General features: G+C 37.0%; 1 protein-coding gene across 1 annotated transcript in view; it reads left to right on the top strand.

Annotated features, from left to right (window-relative positions):
* LOC150095682 (venom metalloproteinase antarease-like TpachMP_B) overlaps positions 1-21,338 on the top strand; it is an 86,078-nt gene that overhangs the window by 50,145 nt on the left and 14,595 nt on the right. The gene's annotated exons all lie outside the window — the stretch shown is intronic.

Here is a 21,338-nt window from a genome sequence, read left to right as displayed (position 1 = left end):
AAATAAGTGCATATTTTAATCTTTCATAGCACAAGGATTTGAGGATCAGTTAATAAACATTAGTTTTGTCATTTAATCACCTGATGCATTACTACAAAACAGTAGAGTAATTCTGTCTTTGGAAACTTTGAATCCAGGAGCTGATCTTTCATTTTTTGAAATATAGTTGCATTTTGGCATATTTTTCCAGTATAAGCTGGATTCATCAGCATTGAACACCTGGTCTGCATTATAAATGTTTATAAACTTTGAGAGTTTTTTGTTTAATAAGATTTCCATCCAAAGGAAATTTCTTTTGCATGTATCTTCTTTCCAAATCATTAGAGATTTCTTCATTTTTCTCTTAGAAAATTGCATACACAAGCAATAAGCTTTTTTGCACTTACCGTTGATCCAGCAATAAACACTTTCTCGGATTTTATGTTCATCGTGTTTGATTGCTTGAATTGTTGATTCATTTAAATTCAAAGTCCTTACAACAACTGGTTTTTCTCCATTTTTCAACCGATTCATGATTTTAATTTTTTTCTTCAAGTGAAATTTACTTCGAGACGAATTTTCTTTTCAATATTCATTTTTCCCCTTTCAATGCAATTTGTGGCCATTAATATCAAAATTATTTTTTTTACATAAAAAAGCATTACGTATTAATTATGTAACTCACCAGAAAGTAAAATGCTCAGCTTGAGATAACACTCTTATGATTTTTAATGCGCTTTCCTGGCAGGAAACGAAGACAATTTTCAACAATAAACACTCTATACGGTATACAGTTGACATACATGCATGCTAAAGGGTGTTTCCCGTAATATAAAATCACTACTTATAACTACCTGTGTGATATGGGCAGACACAAATTGAATGAAGATAAAATTTGATTTTTAAGTTGCACAGTGAAAAATATATGAAAAGATAAAGGGTTACCACAATTTCTAGACTGTGTTTTTGTCAAAACCGCATTGTATAAGTACTGCGTTGAACAAGGGTTACTACAATTTATAGACCGCGTTGTATAAGTACTGCGTTATACGAGGGTTACCTGTACTGACCATTTAAAACTATATATTTAGAAATTTATGTACATTTAATCATACAAATTTTCATAGCACAAGGATTTGGGGATCGGTTAATAAACATTAGTTTTGTCATTTAATCGCCTGATGCATTACTACAAAACAGTAGAGTAATAGAGAAATATGGTCAATTGAAAAATATTCTATATTTTTCAATTTAACTACTTCAATACATATTCTACCCCACGGTTCTTCTTTATGAACTGGTCAATAACATCATCATAAAAAGCTGGTTATAACTTAATTTTCCCAAGAAACAAGTAGACTTGTAAAGGCTGCTGAAGCTCACTGGCTAAAGCTACGTTGACCTCGTATGGCCTGTGTTTAAGCAATAGAGTGAAATGACGTGAAATGGCTATGCACGTCCATGAAATCACAGTGCTGCTGCGAGGACCTGTAAGCTCCTACAACCGAGCAGGCCAAGTTAGCTTTGACCAGACGAGCAAGCATCGGCTTCGATACACAACGCAAAGCTCAATTATTGCCATGCAAGCTTAAGACGTCTTCTGTCTACAAAAATAAAAGCCTAAATGGAATGCTTATAAATGCATGCATTTATTAACAAATAAATAGTACTTCTGTCTCTATTAATGAGCTTGCACAGCAAGAATAGCAAGCATGGAGAATTCACCACTGATACAATGAGACAAGAATGATTATGGCAAGGAAGTTAGTTGGTTGGTTGTTTTGGATTTACAGCCAAAGCAACTAAGGCTATGAGGTGTATCTTTATCTGTAAATTACATGTGTTCTTATGGTTTTTTTTTCCTCCTCTCACAGGGCAGGGAAGTATTAAAGAATGCAAGAGTGAGGAAACAGATGAGTAAAGAATGAAATATGGTCAGAGAAAAAGAGGGAGAGAAAGAGGCTGGCATTAGAGTGGCCCACTAGAGTGAAGAGTTGAGGTGGAATTGGTCATTTTTGAGGATACATGAAGTATACTGATGGGCAGGGATTATTGGAAATGTCATAAACTGAAGAAACAACCTAAGCATGATTATAAGGCTTCACATGAATTCTGCGCTTGCATATTTTTATTATTAACACCAGATCTTCATGTAGTCAACTCATCCCCAGAGTCGCTCTCTTACACATTTTTTTTTTAATATAAGTCTTGCATTGGGTCAAGTTCCTAAGGAGAAGGAGGGCAAGATTGTGCCGCTTAATAAGGGAGGTGAGAGAACTCAAGCATCAAATTATAGGCCTATTTATGTGTCAGGTGTTGTGATTAGGTTGTTGGAAAAGCTTGTGAGAACTAGCATCCAGAATTGGGTTGACAACAATGGTATTATCTTTGATGGACAGCATGGATTTGCTAAAGGGAGGTCATGTTTTAGTAATCTACTTATTTATTACAATAAGGTGACTGCTTCCTTGGACAGAGGAGAGAGATACACAGTAATATACTTAGATTTTGCAAAGGCATTTGATAGATTACTGTATGGTAAGTTGATAGTCAAACTAGAGCAGATGGGGTTGGATATTAGATTAGTGCATTGGATTGGAGACTGGCTATCCGATAGGTATCAGCATGTTGTGTATGGGGGAGCAATATTATTATTATTAATACCATATTTACCTTGCCTTGAACTCATTCACTGTCATAGCACCCACAACAGACTCTGGCAGCTTATTCCACTCATTTGCCACCATAAAAGTAAAGAACCCAGCTCTAACACCCTTATTAACCACACCCTTACCCAGCTTCCATTGATGTCCTCTAGTCCTCCCACCACCAGTCCTAATCTCAAAGATATCCTCTGAATTAATCCTATAGAAACCCTTCAGAAACTTGAATATCTCAATCATATCTCCCCTCCTCCGCCTATCAACCAATTTCTACGACCCACAAATCCTCAACCTGTTCTCATAAGTTTCATTCCATAGACCTGCTATCATCTTGGTCACTCGTCTCTGGATCCTCTCTACCTCCTCCCCATCAAGAAGAAACCTAGGCGACCAAATCTGGGCATAGTAGCCAAGATGTGGTCTTATCTAGGCTCAGTACAGAGGAACAATAACTTGCTTGACTCTACTCGTCAAAGTATTCTTCAGCAACCAAGTGATTTGATGAGCTGATTTAGCCACTTTTGCAATGTGCCCCCTAAACTTCATCTCCCTATCCACCAACACTCCCAAGTCCCTGACCTCATCAATCTCCTGGAGTACAGCTCCACCAATTTGGTATACTGCTGCTAATCTTTTCACCTCAAAATGCATAACCTTACATTTTGTCACATTGAATTGACATCCATTCTCCTTAGCCCGCACCTCCAATATATCCAAATCATCCTGCAAGATTTTGGCATCTTCTGCATTCATTATTGCCCTACCCAACTTTGAATCATCAGCGAACAAATGAACTGTTCCTCTTAGATATTTCCCTATATTGTTAATGAACAAATGAACACATCTGTTCATTATATTGTTAATGAACACAGCAGTGGTCCAAGAACAGATCCCTGCGGCACACTACTAGTCACAGGTCGTCTTTTGGATTCTACTCCTGAATAAACTACTCTCTGATATCTCTCCATCAACCACCCATGTATACATCTCACCAACCCTATATCCATCCCCATATGTTTCAGTTTACGGATTAGAATACCATGTGGTATCCTGTCAAAGGCCTTAGCCAGGTCCAGCAGTGTCACTGTAAACTCATTTCCTTTATCCGGTTCAGCCATCACTGTGTTATAAAACTTGACCAAGTTACTGAGGCATGATCTACCCTTCACAAAGCCATGCTGTCCATCATATAGTATCTCATTTTCATCAATCCATTCCAGTATTTTTCCCTTGACTACTTCCTCCAAGACCATGACAACGACTCCTGATATGGTGATCGGTTGGTAATTTGCAACAGTAGTCTTGGAGCCTCCTTTATGCAGTGGAACTATTTTCCCCTCTTTCTGCACCTTCGGGACTAAACCAGACTCGAGACTCAGATTAAACAACATGGTCAAGGGCACTGATAATTCTTTAGCCTCTTCACGTAAGACCCGTGCCGGTATACCATCCAATCCCACAGATGTATTCACATTAAGGTTCTGTAATCGGCTATTCACCTCCACTTCATTCACCACAATTCCCAAAAAAACTAATGGTTCCTTCATTCTTTCAATGTCACCTCCTGGATGATAAACTCTTGCAAAGTGCTCACTCAGTAATTCCACTATATCGACTGATTCAGTGACCTCCTTACTATCGGCATTCCTTAAAATCATTCTACTGTGTACAGTTTTTCTTTTACTTGCAGCATATTGAAAGAACTGTTTGGAATTCTCTTTAGCTTGCATAGTTAATTTCCTTTCATAATCCGCTTTTGCTTTTCTTACCACACTTTTTACCCTTCTGGCCTGCGCTTTATACCGTTCCTGTGCCTGCAGGTCACCTTTCTCTTTAAATTCCCTCCACAGTTGTTTCTTTTTCTGCAGCTCAAGCTTAATGGTGTTATTCATCCGTTTAACCCCTACTTGTTTTACTATTCAGACCCTAGTATAAATATAATATCCAGGAAAAGAAAAGTCCTCACGAGCCGTGTGCCTCAGGGGTCTGTTTTAGGGCCATTACTGTTTAACTTGTACATTAATTATATTGGCAAAGATTTAGATGGAAATATTCAGTTGTTTGCAAATGATGCAAAGTTGGGACAAACCAGAAGAGTAGAGAAGATGTGGCCTTACAAAAAGACTTGAATAAATTGAGTGATTGGGCACAGGAATGGGGATACGAGTTCAATGTTGCAAAATGTAAGATTTTAAAGTTTGGGAAACAAAAAAGATGGGATGCAGAATTTATGTTTGGTGAGGATATATTGTCAGAGGAGAAGGAAATAAGAGATCTGGGGGGGGGGGGAATAAGGATCTGAAATTTAGGGGACATATTGCCAAAATTGGGAAGACAACACAAAGGCTTCTGGGAATGATGCAGAGGACACTGACTTGTAGAAGTAGAGAGATTCTTGTTCCATTGTATAAGGCTTTGATTAGGCCACACATGGACTACTGTGCCCGTATTTGGTCACCTGGTGAATGACGAAGAGATGTTGGAAAGGGTCCAGAGGCAACTAACTAAGGTAGTCATGATAAAGACGTACAAGTTAGTAAGGGGACACTTGTTATAGGATCAATGCTGGAAAGGTTCTACAGGAAACAGTGGAAAATTAGGGGAGAACCAGAGGTCATCCCTGGAAACTGTATAAAGAGGGCATGAGCAGGGGAGTGAGAAGCAGTTTTTTTGCATGCAGAGTTGTGAATGATTGGAATACCTTGCCTGAGAGTGTGGTGTCTGTAGAGAATTTGAATGTGTTTAAAGCATGGTATGATGAGCTGTATGTTGATAAAAGGACTTCCTAGATGAGTCTTTGACTTCATGAGATCTTGGGTAATAATAATAATGTTTTAAACTCATTCATCTGCATTCACCATACAAGGCATTGTTATTGTCTTCCACTTACCTTGAAAGAACCTGCTCCTTGTATAGTTTCCATGGATGGCCCCTCGTTCTCTCTGCTTTCATTTGCCATTTGCATATTAATGCAAAGAGTATTAGAAATAAAAGTGCTGAGTCTGTGGTGTTGACATGCTCTGCCCTAGGGTAATTGACATAAGCAAAGTTTGGTTAGCTGAGGTTTGATATTTAAGTTAGAACATCAACCTCAGCTAACCAAAGTTTGGAAATGATAGGCTACATTAACAGTCCATCTGCATTTTAAGAAAATGTGATTGAATATACTGAATAAGGAAGACTCATATACAGGGATATATATATATTTTTCAAAGATTTGACCTGCATGAAAAACTAGTGTTCAAGTTGATAGAGACAGCAATGGTCTTAGTCGATGGATACAATATTGTTTGTCTGAAAGATATAAGCAAATCATGGATGTAGAAGACATCCCAGAAAATAATGATTCCCTTTAGGATCTTTGTACATATTTTTGTTTTCAATATAGTATTTATTCTTATTCTGCTCAAAACTAAATGGTGACTAATTCCTATTACAAATATCTTGTGTCCTGAGACAGGATGATAATAGTGCTATACAATAACATAGTCAATGAGACTTTTATTTTTTTCTTGTGTCTTTGCTCCATGTGAATTTGTGCATATCTTTATGTTGGAGGCATCATGTTAGTAATGATTATCAACCTCGGCTAATCAGAGTTTTGAAATGGTAAGTTACATTAGCAGTCCATGTGGAAAATTTCTCCAAAACATGTAACATTTTCCTCCCAACTCCTCATTCCATGTAACATGGAATGAGGAGTTGGGAGGAAAAGAAATCAATACTGCTTGTGTGCTATTCAAGAACAGTCTAGAAGAAGCAATGTCTAAATGTATTCCAAAGGATCGGGAGGTTAAATAGAGGTAGGTGTGAAATGGATGAATGAAGAGATTAAGCATTCAATAGAGAAAGAAGGCATTATGGAAGCAACATAAGATGAGTGGTAATAATCAATTCCATGAGGAGAACAGGCAAGGAGGTTGACTAGGTTGGTAAGGGTAGCAAAAGTGCAGTATGAGTAGCAGTTAGCTAATGAAGCCACAAGAAAAAATGATTATGGTATGATGACATTGATTGCAGAGAATATAGTTGAGATGTTTAATGAGCAGTTCGTACAGGTCTTTACCCCTTGTGAATGTGATATTGTGAAGAGTTTGAGAGCAGTGGATGAGGACGAGAGACTGACTGTAAGTGAGCAGGAGGTATATGTGGAATTGAAATATGTGCCAGCGAGTTGACATCTGCCTTGGCATATTTGTTTCATATGAGTCTTACTTTGGATCAAGTTCCAAAGGACGTTGAAAGTTTTTCCACTTGGTCATACTGTAAATTAAAGATTCCAAGAAATTATATTCTTGGCTTAATATTTTATACACGTGTAAGCAAACAAAGTTGCACATGAAGTAACTTCACAAGTGGGCAACTCATATATAGGCTAATGACTTCACTTGAATTAGTATCTCATAATGCAAAGAACATATCCTTACATAATCCATGTATAATACTATACATTATGAGAAGGGTCACTACACAGACTGATTGAGTCAAATAAATAAAGGAGTGCTCATCATAGGCCTAGAGTAGTTAGTATAGGCATGCAAGAAAGCCTGATAGTATTAGGAGAAGGAAAACACAGATAGATAGTATGAGAGATAGAGAAAATGCTTCAGCTCTATTATATCATCATATAGCCAAAGGCTATCAGTTTTTCCTTTTTCACCAATCTCATATGGATGAACGACCAAAAGCACAAACTAAACTAAAGCACAAAGATGACTGATACCCAGGTGGTTAGCCTTATCTGAGTTAACCACCTTGAGTTAGTCTTCTCTGACTGGGATTGCTTTCCAGTCATCCCTACAATTGATCATAAGACTACAATGAAGTAAGAGGATGGAACTACTTAAAAAACCTCTCATAGTAAAAATAAACAGAATTTTATTTTCCCCTGATGAATTTGATATTTCCTAGAATGTTGCTTTCTAAATACAAAAATTCGTCTGACTGAACAATAAAATTTCCACAATACAATATTATAAAACATTTGTGTGTCATATTGCTGGTTTTCAAATCCATGTTTCTTTCTAACCTTCCATAAATAGCATTTTAATTAATTATAAAAATCAAAATTCTCTTCCCATTGCTGACAGGCAGTAGGTAAGTGCAGGGTTCTTTTGCCCTGCATATTACAAATACGCAGAGCAAGAGAGAAACTGTAGAATGTATGTTCTGCTGGAGATCCAATCTGTTACCAAATGGTAACAGATTGGATCTCTGATGTTAAAGTACCTCCATTTGATGGTATTGACTAGAAGGTGGCCATATGCAATTTTCCAAGCACGATCCATCCTGTTAGGGTATCCTTGGAATTTCAATAAGTTATGAAACAAAGTATTGTTATCAGCACCCAACTGTGGAAGTTCACAGCAAAAGAGATCAAAGATTTCTTTATACCAAATTTTACTTTTTTAATGGAAAGAATGTCAATGCCAGAGTGTTGTAGCAGTCTTTGACCTTTATTGAGGTCTCATCAATGGGAAGCCAGACCCAGAAGTGACACCAAAGTTGAAATAATGCAGAAGTAATATTTCCATATACAAGTGACCATAAGGTGTCACACCTTATTACTAAAATACTCTGGAATAGAGACTGATGCTGAAAGTTTTCCCAATTGGTCATACTATAAATTGAAGATGCCAAGAAATTATGCTCTTGGTTTAATCCTTTATCCAAGTGTAAGCAAACAAAGTTTGCACATGAAGTAACTTCACGACTGGCAACTGGCTAATGAATAGTACGGATATGTAAGGATATGTGTGTTTTGCATTTTGCAAAGCACATATCCTAATCACATCACTAAGGCAAGTGGTGTGAAGTCATTAGACTCTATATATGAGTTGCCCAGTCATTTAGTTACTTCATGTGCAAACGTTGTTTGCTTACACTTGGATAAAGGATTAAACAAAGAATATAATTTCTTGGCATCCTTAATTTAAAGTTCCAAAGGAGTGGAAGTAAGACAAGATTGTACCTTTTTACAAGAAAGGTGACAGAACTCAAGTCATAAATTATAGGCCAATCTGTGTCAGCTGTTGTGGTTAAATTATTGGAGAGGATAGTGAGAACCAGGATCCAGAATTGGATTGACAAGAGTGTTATTATCTTTGATAGAAAGCATGGATTTGCTAAAAGAAGGTCATGCTTTAGCATTCTTCTTATTTATTACAATAGGATGACAGCTGCATTGGATCAGGATGATTGATACAGTAGTGAACTTAGATTTTGCAAAGGATTTATTCAAAGTAGAACAGATGGAATTGGATATTAGATTAGTGCATTGGATTGGAGATTGGCTATCTGACAGATATCAGTAAGTTGTGTATGGGGGAGCAATATCCTGGAAGAGGAGAGTACACTAGTGTACCTCAGAAGTATGTTTTAGGACCACTGCTGTTTAACCTGTATGCTAATGATATTGGGTTAGATTTGAATAGGATTATTCAGTTGTTTGCAAATGATAAAAAGTTGGGAAGAACTATAAAGAGTAGAGCAGATCTTTGCAGCCTTACACGAAAACGTGGACTTATTGGGCATAGGAGTGGGGATACCAGTTCAATGTTACAAAATTTGGAAAAACAATGATGGTATTGTAGAGTTTGCACTTAGTATGGATAAATTACAGGAGGTGGAGGAAATAAGAGATCTTAGGGTGATGGTGGATAAGGATTTAAACTTCAGAGAACACATTGCCAAAATTGTGAGGACAAAACAATGAATTCTAGCAATGATGCAGAGGACAGACTTGTACAAGTAAAGAGATTCTGATTTCATTATATATTGTATATAAGGCCTTGATTAAGCAGCATATGGACTACTGTGCATAGATTTGGTTATTTGGTTTTCAAAAGGATAAAGAGATATTGGAAAAGGTCCAGAGGTGATTGACTAAGATAGTTTCTGGAATGTTGAGTATGATGAAAGATTGAGAAGATGTAATTTTCATAGAGTCTAGTGGATAAGAGAAAGATGAGTATGATAGAGACATACATGGTAAGGGGTTATTATTAATGTTGAAGAGGTTTTTCATAATGGTGGGTGATGGGGAAAGAACAAGCAGTCATTCCTGGAAGCTGTAAAAGGCTGGTGTAAGCAAGGCTGTGAGAAGGAGGTATTTTGCATGGAGAGTTGTGAATGATTGGAATGCATTGCCTAAGAGTGTGGTATTTGCTGAGAATTTGAATGTATTTAAGGCACAGTACCATAAGCTGTATGTATATGACAAGGGGACCTCCTGCAATAAGTCTTTGACTCCATGGGGTCTTGGGATAATAACAATATATGTCTGCTATTCATTTCTTATTCTGTTGTTGGGATCTCCAATGATAACTATATGTTGATTGTCCTTTCGAATAACTCAAACTCTTGTACTTCTTCCTTAGTAGAATACACTTGCTTTACAATAAACTACAGGTGACCCTTGTATAACGCGGATGTTAGGTTCCATAGAAATGCTGCATCATATAAATTGTGTTATGCAAGACTTAGATCACATAGAAAAAGTAGGGTTTTGTTCCAAAATCGTTTTTTTTTTAAATTATATAAACAATAATGACATACTCAACAAAACATATTTTTATTTATTTCAGCTAATTCATGTAAGTTAAGAAAACAAACTATGAAACAAATACATAGTATAAACATAAAATTATAACTTTTATGTAAACTTCATTACACATAATGCACAAATGTTTTATTATGCAAAATAAAATAAAGTGCATGTTTTAATCGTCATCACTGTCTTCAAAATGAACATTTCGTAGATGTTCTTTATTTATGAGTGGCCGGACGTCGTCATCACTTGCACGTCATTTGTATAATTCTCATTGCATACTTTGGCTGGTTTAGTTATTAAGAAGTCAGTAATAAGACCTTGCTTACCACTATAGTGCAATTTTTTATTAAGTTCATAATATGGAGCTAAACAAATATCCAATTATCTTGTGAATTTTCCAGAGTGCTCCATTGAGGGATCATTATTCGTAAAATAACTTTTTTGACAAGTCCACTCCTGCTAATTTCTTTAAAATGAATTCTTTAATGGATTCATTGCAATTAGAATCTTCGGCAAAACTTTCCCCGGTATTTGGTTCAACGTCATCTATTAATTGTACCAGGTCCTCCTAATTTAAATCTATTTCCCCATCAATTAATTCACTAATTTCGTTTTCAGTCATATCACAAAAGCCCTCTAAGTGGCCATTACTATAAAAATAAAACTTTTACATGAAAAAGCATTACATATTGTATGTAACTCACCAGATAATAAAGTGCTCAGCTTGAGATTAACACACTTATGATTTTTAATGTGCTTTCCTGCCAGAAAACAAAGACAATTTTCAACATTAAATACTTTATATGGTAAATTGATGTACATGCATGCTAAAGGGGATTTCTCCTAATATAAATTCGCTACTTATAACTACATGTGTGATACTTATAACCACAGACGCAAATTTAATGAAGATAAAATTTGATTCTGAATTCGTGGGGTGAAAAATATAGGAAAAGATAAAGGGTTACTACAATTTGTAGACCATATTTTTATCGAAACCGCATTAAACGAGGGTTACTACAATTTGTAGACCACGTTATATCAAAATTGCGTTGTATAAGTACCGTGTTATACGAGGGTTATTACCTGCACTGTTAAAAAGGTGTTTTTTTTTTTTGTGTGTGTGTATGCACATGTATATGAAATTTTTAATTTAATTCTGTAAAGGACAAAATTTGAGGAACAGAAATGAATATTATTTTGAAAAATATCTGCTAAATTAATTATCATTGTAACTCCATAGAGATAAACTAATCAACCCACGCCTTCATTCACTGTTTCTGCACTCACCATCAACTCTGTAGAAAAAGCGTTCTCTTTACTCTCTTGCTCACATCTTCCCTATACAGTTTCTGGTCATGGCTTATTGTTTTTTCCCTATTTGTCCTTGTTTCTATGTAAATTTTTCCCCGACAATAGAAAGTGCAGATATGGCAATTAAGTGAGGTGAAAGGGTGGATGAGATGATTGTGATGTTGGGCATGAATGACTTCAGAAACAGTGTGAATCACGTGGTAAGAGATCTGAGGTTCATTCTTGAGGTTGTATGAATAAAGACAGAGAGTGAAGATTGTGTGTATGCTGCAGGTATGATAATGCAGAGCTGAGGAGAAGAGTATTAATAATGAATAGCATAATAGCCAGAATGTGTCAAAAGAGAGAGACTTGGAATATTTGGATGCTTGGAGAGCATTTGAGGACAGAAAGGAACTATGCGAGAGACTGCTTGCATCTGAATGAGGAAGGACATAGGCATATGGAGAGAATGCTGTTCTCTGAACGAATGCAGAGAAACTAAAATTATCAGGTTGGATGATAGCAGGGTTGGCCTCTTGTTGGAATACATTGTATAATACTGATCCAGTAGGGTGGAGGGATAATCATAGGTATAGAAACAGTGACAATTTTATTCTTTATACTAATGCCAGGGGTATCCAGAATAAAGGAGATGAATTGGTGGCGCTGATAACATCAGCCTGTCCAAAGATTACTGGGATCTCTGAGACATGGTTGACAAGATGATATACTAACAGTAAAAGAAGTAGCAAGGTACAGCATTTTTAGACAGGATAGGAAGTGAAACTGCAGTGGTGGAGTGCAACTGTAATGGTTTTGAAAGCATATAGTGTGAGGTAGAGATGGGTAGGACAGGATATTTAATGGAGTGTTGCAAAAAGCCAGGGAGCATACAGGGTGAAGAGCAGGAGATATTTAGGCAGTTCAGCTTATGTTGAGGTCTCCTTGGCAAGTGCAAGAAGAATGATTATTATGGGAGATTTTAACTGCAGCAGTATAAATTGGGAAGAGGAAACTGCATGTAGTAATAAGGGAATGGAATTTCTAGAATTCTTGAGGGACAAATGTCTTAGACAAAAGGTAGTAGAAGGAACATGAGGTTCAAGAGTTTTGGATTTGGTCATAGCATCAGAAGAGCTGATTAGAACTGAGATGGCATCTCTGCTCCCATTTGGAGAGCGTGACAATGTGATTTTGATTTGGAAGATGAATAGACATGCAGGAGTATCAAAGAGAAAGGAATGCATGTGGAATCATAAGCCAGGTGATTAAAATAATCCTAGATATCATCTTGAGGAAGTTCCATGGAGAGAGGAATTGTAAGGGCAAAATATTAGTACTTAAAAACTTGTGAAAGAATATTTATTAGCAGCAATAGCAAGTTGTATACTGCAAGTGAAGAGGACAACACAATTTGGTGTAAAGTGGATGACAAACAATATCAAACAGGAACTGCAGGTAAGAAAGGAGATTATGGAAGAGATATAAGAAGAGGGGTGGAGAGCAGATGCACGAAGAATATAAGCCTCAGGCCAGAGAGCGACTACTATGGTAAAGAAGGCAAAACTAGAATATGAGAAGAGATTGACCCAGAGATCCAAAGAAAATCCAAAGTAATTTTTTTAGCTTTGTGGCTAGTAGTAGGAGAAATGATTGTGGAAGAATGGCATTGTTGGATAAAAATGGGAATACAGTGACTGATGCAAGGGACATAATGGAGTTGTTCAATGAACACTTTATTGGGGTATTGAAAGTTTATTTTTCACTTGGTCAGACTATAATAAATTTAGTTTAATCCTTTATCCAACTGTGTGCAAACAAAGTTTGCGCCTGAAAGTATCTTCAGGACTGAGGTAAAGAGGTACAACACCTGGCAACTCCTTGCAAAGGTGGAGCAAGCTACCAACACTCCTATCTCAGTATCTCCCATAATGCAAAACACATCTCCTTGCAGATATGTATAATGTTATGCATTAAGGGAAGGGCCACTACCCAGACTAGTTTCGACCTTTATTGAGGTCTCTTCAGTGGGAGCCAGGCCCAAGTGGAGATACCAGGCAGAAGCATTAGCAAGGTCATCTCCTCCTATAGGAGCTGCCAAATGGTGTGCCACCTTTTTATTAAATTACTCTGGATTTAGAGAAAGATGTTGAAAGTTTATTTTTCACTTGGTCAGACTATAATAAATTTAGTTTAATCCTTTATCCAAGTGTGAGCAAACAAAGTTTGCGCCTGAAAGTATCTTCAGGACTGGGGTAAAGTGGTACAACACTGAGCAACTCTTTGCAAAGGTGGAGCAAGCTACCAACATTCCTATCTCAGTATCTCCCATAATGCAAAACACATCTCCTTGCGGATATGTATAATGTTATGCATTAAGGGAAGGGCCACTACCCAGACTAGTTTCAACTTTTATTGAGATCTCTTCAGTGGGAGCCAGGCCGAAGTGGAGAATCCAGAGTAATTTAATAAAAAGGTGGCGCACCGTTTGGCAGCTCCTATAGGAGGAGATGACCTTGCTAATGCTTCTGCCTGGTATCTCTTGGGCCTGGCTCCCACTGAAGCGACCTCAATAAAGGTCGAAACTAGTCTGGGTAGTGGTCCTTCCCTTAATGCATAACATTATACATATCTGCAAGGAGATGTGTTTTGCATTATGGGAGATACTGAGATAGGAGTGTTGGTAGCTTGCTCCGCCTTTGCAAGGAGTTGCCAGGAGTTGTACCTCTTTACCACAGTCCTGAAGATACTTTCAGGCACAAACTTTGTTTGCACACGCTTGGATAAAGGATTAAACCAAATTTATTACTTTCTTGCGGTATTTCATCATGCAGAAGTAGGTTTTAATACTAGAGGGATAGGGCAGGTTCAAGTTTTAAAAGTGCAAGAGGAGAGTTTCAAATACTGAGTGCTCTGATTGCCAATAAAGCAGTGGGACTGGATGGAATTTTGACATGGGTTTTGAGTGAATGTGCTAAAGAACTAACAGCTCCATTGACCTGGCTTTTCAATGAAAGTCTGGCCAAGGAAAATGTACCCAAGCAGTGGAAGGAGCATAAGGGTGGTAGCAAACTGGAAGTGACATATTATAGCCCAGTTTGTGTTTCAATGGTGTTTGTTAAGATCTTGGAGAAATTAGTGAGGGACCATATACAGCATTGGGCAGATGAATGTAATGTTATTTGTGAAAGTCAACATGGATTTGTTAAGGGGAACTCTTGCTTTAGTAATATGATTGCCTTTTATAATAAAGTGATAAGTGCAGTTGATGAGGTAAAGGTATATTTTGCCTTTTTTTTTTTTTAATTTTACAAAGTCATTTGACAGGGTACTAAGTTGATATTTATTTGCAGTACATGGGTTTAGACATCAAGTTAGTGAACTGGATTCAGGTATCAGAGTTGTGTATGGTGTTGAAATATCAAGGAGGCAGAAGGTTACACAATGGGGTCCCACAGGGCTCAGTACTGGGACCTGTTTAGTTTAGTCTTTATATCAATGACATTATCAGTGGACTGCAGGTCGGATAAACTAGACAGATGGGAAAATGAATGGTGGTCTCAGTTTAATGCAGCTAAATGCAAAGCCTTGAAGTTTGTGATACATTGATAGGAGATTGCATACTCTGTTGGAGGAAGTAGGGAAGACAAGGGATCCGTGGGTGATGATTGATAGAAACCTGAAATTCAGGGAACATATTGCAAAGGCAGTGAAGGTAACTCAGAGGATTGCTACAAAACTGAGAAGGATGCTGATATGCAGAGATAAAAGTTGTAATTTCACTGTATAAAGACCTGATTAGACCACACTTGAACTATTGTCCCCTGGGATTTGAAGAGGATATATTAACTGTGGAAAGAATGCAGAGGTGGATAACAAAGATGATATCAGGGCTGTACAATATTGGTTATGAAGATGGGCTAGGGGAATGCAGACTTAAGAGTTTGGTAGATGGGGGGGGGTAATATAATTGTGCCTTTAATACTGTTGAGAGGTAGTTACAGGGTTGACACTGGGAGATCTTTCATTTGGTAGAATGTTAGGGGGTGGAGCAAGGACAAGGGACCATCCCTGGAAGTTACGAAAGGAAGCTATGAGCAAGAAGGTGAGGAGTGGTTTCTTTGCATAGAGGGTGATTGAACACTCAATTTTGTTCGAGGAGTGGTATGATAGCCTTTTGTGTTTTCTACTAGGAAGGGACTGCCACAATAAGTCTTTTGATTCCAGGAGGCCTGAATCATCATCATCATAATAATATATTTGTTGAGGTTTAAGGAAAAATTTAAAGCAGATACTGATTCCAAAAACAATTTTGACTTTTAATAACTCCTGTAGCATTTTTGTTTCTTTTTATCTAATCCTGTATTAAAGGGTGTTCAAAGCATGGTCTGCTAGTCCTGCCTTGCCATAATAGTAGTGACAAATGTGCTATTTTCTGTTCTGAAGATGTTATGTAGAAAACCAGTGAAATATTGGCAATTAAGTAAATAAATATATTATTTATTTTCATTTTCTTATTAGAGTTTTGTGTTGTGAATTAAACAATTATAAAAAAACAATAGACAGTAAAGTTGAGTAAAATATGGTTAGCAAAGATGTGAAGACTTGATTTTTTGCTTGAAGAGAAGCAAATGAGTGGAATGAATTTAAGATGTAGTTGAGCCCAGTGAATGAGTTTAATAAGAAGTAGGGTAAGGCATTGTGTGTGAATAATGATTAATGTGGGCCCCCATGGAGTATTCCGTCATCAGTACTCCACGAAAATTCTTAAATAATAATTATCCACTCCCACTGACTATTTATCTGTATTTGGTTTAAGTCCTCATTGATCACATGTTGACCTTTCTAGTCATCCAGTGTTTTTTACCACTTCATTTGGTGGCATGTGATCATTCTTTGCCATTATAATCTGAAACTAGCAAAAATCCAATACATGTTGACTTATCAGCTCAGGTCATGTCCCTTGACTTATTATTATACAGCATCTCCCTGGAGTACAGAGACTCATCATAACCCAAACTAACATTGTGACTTGACTTATTGCTCTTTGTACCTATAAGGTGTATGAGGCCGAGTTCAGCGTATCATCATCTTCGGTCCAGTGCCGCTTCTCTTGCTCTCCCCCAGCTTGACCATCCTAGTTTGTTTCATTCTTTATCAGATTTTGGGTCTTCCCCTCTTCCTTTTACCATCAGGCACCCATGTCAATGCTATTTTTGTGTGTTCTGATATTGGCATTCTCAATATATGGCCTATCCATGTCCATCTGCGTTTCTTTGACTCTATTGTAATGGGTTTGGTTTTGGTGTAAATTTCAATATTTGAAATTTTATTTGGCCAGTAAATTTTGAGAATTCTGCAAAGACATTTTGTTTGGAAGGCATCTATTTTATTTTCTTGTTGTTTGGTTAATTTCCATGATTCACTTCTATAAAATAATACAGATTTAACAGTTGAGTTAAAAATTTGCACCTTTAAGTTTGTTTTTATATTGGATGATTTCCAAATTTTCTGTAAAGTTTTAAATGCGTGGCAAGATTTTTTTTATTCTTATTGCAATGTCTTCATTGCTACCACCTTCTGTGTTGACAGCTGCTCCGAGGTAATTAAAAGTGTCTATCACTTCTACTTGATTTCCATTTATAAAGATGGTTCATTCTTTTTACTGTTGATTTTTAATATTTTGGTTTTTTTCTCACTGATATGTAAGCCTATTTGTTTAGCAGTTTCCTCTAACTTTGCTGTCTTAATTTTCATGTCTTCAAATCTAGATGATAGTAGTACAATGTCATCAGCATAGTCCAAATCTTCTAATGTGGTGTCAATGTTCCATCTTATTCCAGTTTTCAGGTTTTTCAGGGTATGCCACATTATTCAGTCTATGACAATGATGAAAAGTGTTCCAGACATGATGCAACCTTGCTTAACACCAGCTTTGATTTAAAAACTTTCAGAAGCTGTTCCATTTAATAGAATTTGTCCTTTACTTCCATCATACAAATCTTTTATATTTATTATTTTGTCAGGAAATCCATAAATTTTCAGGATTTTCCATAGATATTCTCTGTCTCTGCTGTCAAAAGCTTTGGCAAAAATCAATAAAATTGAGATACATAGTTGAATTTAGTTCAACACTCTATTCAATTATGTTTCTAAGAATAAAAATTTGATTCATTGTGCTTGTTCTATTCTCAGAATTTTCTCAGTGCTATTTCTTATTCTATTTATTATGATTCTAGTGAAGATCATTGATGGTACTGACAATAGGCTGATTCCTCTCCAATTAGTGCATTCTATAAGATCACTTTTTTTTGGAATTTTGACTATTTGTGATTCTTTACATGTACTCAGAACATTCTTTACTTTTATTCGCTTTATTTGTGATTCTTTACATGTACTCAGAACATTCTCAGATGCCCATATGATATTAAACAGTTTATACAGTATAGTTGCTGATGTCTTTAGGTCAGCTTTGAGCAGTACTAATGTTATCATTTCCACTTGCTTTTCTATCCTTTTGGATCTTGATTGCTTCCATGATTTCTTTCACTGTGATCTCTCTCCCATGTTTACGTGAAATTCGAATTGATTTGGTATCTCTTCAAAAGCGGATTCGATATTTGGATTTATAGAGTCATGTTTAACATTTAATAATTCCTCAAAGTACTCTTTCCATCTTTGTTGGACTTCTTGCTCTTGAGTTAGTAGTTGACCATTTTTATCTTTAACCCCGCATTCATTCATCTGATAGGTTCCTCCAAGTTGTCTTATAATTTTATAGACTTCAAGATTTCCAGTATCATTCGCTCTCTGAGCTGATAGTAGTTTCTCTTGTCATTTCTGAGAGAGCACTTTACTATCTTATGTACTTCTTGGCATTGTTTTTGATATTCTCCACATAATCTTCCTGATTTGCAGTTGTTTATTTTCTCTTTTATCTTCTTCCTTCCTTCAGTTAGTTTTAATGTATTTCCTGTAATCCATTCTTTATGTGACTTCCCACTTATCACTCCTAAAATATCTTCTGGAGTGCTTAAGGGTCAAAGCTGTATAACTGAGAGGAGACCTATACATAGCCTTTAAGGCAATGCAGAGAACCGACTAGTGCTTCTGACCTAATGTCCAATCCTCACCTTCTCGTGGTGCATCCTGTTGGGTATCTACCTGAATAATACTGATTGAACGAGGATGGGCTCGCAATTTGGGATTTAGCTAACCAAATTGTATTCTTATTGGCTTAAACCAATATACAAAATGATGGTACAACATGACAAAATTTCATGCTGGCTGGGACGTCGCCTGGTTAAACAAGGCCCCCATTGTTTTCGCCACGGAACCAGGGTGAACAGCGAAAAGTCAGCTACTGGAACAAATCTGAAAGCACACCCCAACTGAACATCACCAGAGTTAAAGATAGGTACTATCAACATAAGAAGTGGAGCTAGCTGAGGAATTAGATAAATACCAGATCGAAATAATAGGGGTGACTGAAACAAAAAAGACAAAAACTGGTTAGATCTTTCTGAGCAATAAATACAAAATGTTATATTCAGGCAATGACAATCACGGAAAAGAAGGAGTAGCCATAGTATTCAACAATAAATAGAAGGCTAATCTTCTTGAATGGCAGGCAGTCTCAAGTAGAGTGATCTGGGCAAATATGAGGATGGAAAACTGGACAATGAGACTTATTTGTGCCTGTGGTCCCACAGAAGGCTCTACTAAGGTAGAAGTGGAGGAATTTTTTGAGGCTCTAGAGAATGCTACTGACACAATGGTAAAGGAAAATTGGTCCTTGTTGGGGATCTAAATAGCAGAGCAGGAAGTGATTGTCAGACATACAAAAATATTTTGGAAAAATTTGGAGAAAAGAGCAAAGCTAATAATAATGGCAAATACCTGTTGGATTTCTGCCCAGGACATGGACTGGTTATTACTAATACCATGTTCCAACATAAAAATGTGCACAAATTCACATGGAGAGAAGAGGCAAGGAATAAGAAAAATCTCATTGAATATGTTATTGTTGATAGTGATGTTTTCTCCCTGGTGCAGGACACCAGAGTGTACAGAGGATTTAAAATTGGAAGTGATCACTGTTTAGTCTTGAGCAGGATAAAATTGAATTTCATGTTGAAAAGAATGACATGAAAGAAAGTCTTAAAGCGAATAAAAGTTAAGCAGCTCTCAGATGTGAACTGGAGACTAAAATATACAAAGATTATTGAAGAAAAAATTAACGAGTTTGAGAACAAGAACCAAACCTTGAAGATTCAGTGGCAAACCTTGAAGAAAACTCTGATTGATTCAGCCAGAGAGGCATGTGGTGAGGTTGTCTGCAAGGATAGAAAAATCAGAAATCCATGGTGGACACAGGAAGTTAAAGAGGCAGTAAAGGAAAAGAAGAAAGCATATCAAAAGTTCCTGGTAAATAGGTCAGCTTGTGCTCTTAGAGAATACAGAGACAAATATAAAACTAGCTAAACAAAAGTCATGGGCGGACTTTGGCAAGAACATAGAAAATAAATATCAAGAAGGTGGTAAGATATTCTGGAGGTTGTTGAAGAAGCTTAGAAATGGAGGAAAGAGTGCTGTAAAAGGTGCTATAGATGATAAAGGTGACATGAAAACTGTAGAAAAAGATATCCTTGAAGCATGGAATAATTACTTTGCAAAATTGCTAAATGAAACAAGCAGTGATGACAGCACAGTGGTAAAAAACACTGACCAGGCATGCAGTCAGGAATACATATCCATACTTGAAGTAGAAAAAGCCATCAAAGGCTTGAAATGTGGAAAGACAGCAACAGCAGTGGATGATATTCAACCAGAAATGATGAAGTATGGTGGTATAAAATCTTACAGTGGCTGCACTCCATAGTTCAGAAGGCCTGGAGAGAGAGATGAATTCCCGATGATTGGAGTAGAGCTATAATAGTACCCATATATAAAAAGGGAAATAAAACTGAATGCGAGAATAACTCTGTAATTCTCGCATTCAGTACTGAGTGTTCTGTGCAAAATTTATGCTATTATACTTGAGAAACGGTTGAGAAGAATTGTGGAAGAAAAGTTTGGAGAAGAACAAGCTGGATTCAGGCCAAATAGAGGCCGTCAGGATCAGATCTTCACTTTACGACAAATAGTGGAGGAAGCATGGGAATATAACAAAGATCTGTATTTAAGTTTTATCGATCTGGAAAAGGCATATGACAAGGTGCCTAGAGAGAAGCTATTCAATATGCTACAGTTATATGGTGTTAATGCAGCATTATATCAAGCAATTATTATTATTATTATTATTAAACAAGACCTCATGGAGTCAAAGACTCATCTAGGAGGTCCTTTTATCTCACACACATCTCATCATACCGGGTCTTAAACACATTCAAACTCCTTGCAGACACCACACTCTCAGGCAAGGCATTCCAATCATTCACAACTCTGCACGAAAAAAACCTGCCTCTCACTCCCCTACTCACACCCTCTTTATACAGTTTCCAGGGATGACCTCTGGTTCTCCCCTGATCTCCCACTATTCGCTGTAGAACTTCTCCACCATTGATCCTATAACAACCCCTTACCAACTTGTAGGTCTCTATCATATCTCCCCTCTTCCTTCTCTCCACTAGACTCTGCAAATTACATCTTTTCAATCTTTCCTCATACTCAACATTCCAGAGGTCAGAAACTACCTTAGTCAGTCGCCTCTGGACCCTTTCCAACATCTCTTCATCCTTCTGAAAACCAGGTGACCAAATCTGGGCACAATAGTCCATGTGTGGCCTAATCAAAGCCTTATACAATGGAACAAGAATCTCCCTACTTCTACACGTCAGTGTCCTCCT

This window comes from Typopeltis vanoorti, chromosome 20 (genome assembly GCF_054136105.1).
Source record: "Typopeltis vanoorti isolate ZY-2024b chromosome 20, IOZ_Tvanoo_1.0, whole genome shotgun sequence".
Classification (NCBI taxonomy): Eukaryota; Metazoa; Arthropoda; class Arachnida; order Uropygi; family Thelyphonidae; genus Typopeltis; species Typopeltis vanoorti.
The sequence above is the reverse complement of the archived record's forward strand: the minus strand, read 5'-3'. Positions and strand labels throughout refer to the sequence as shown.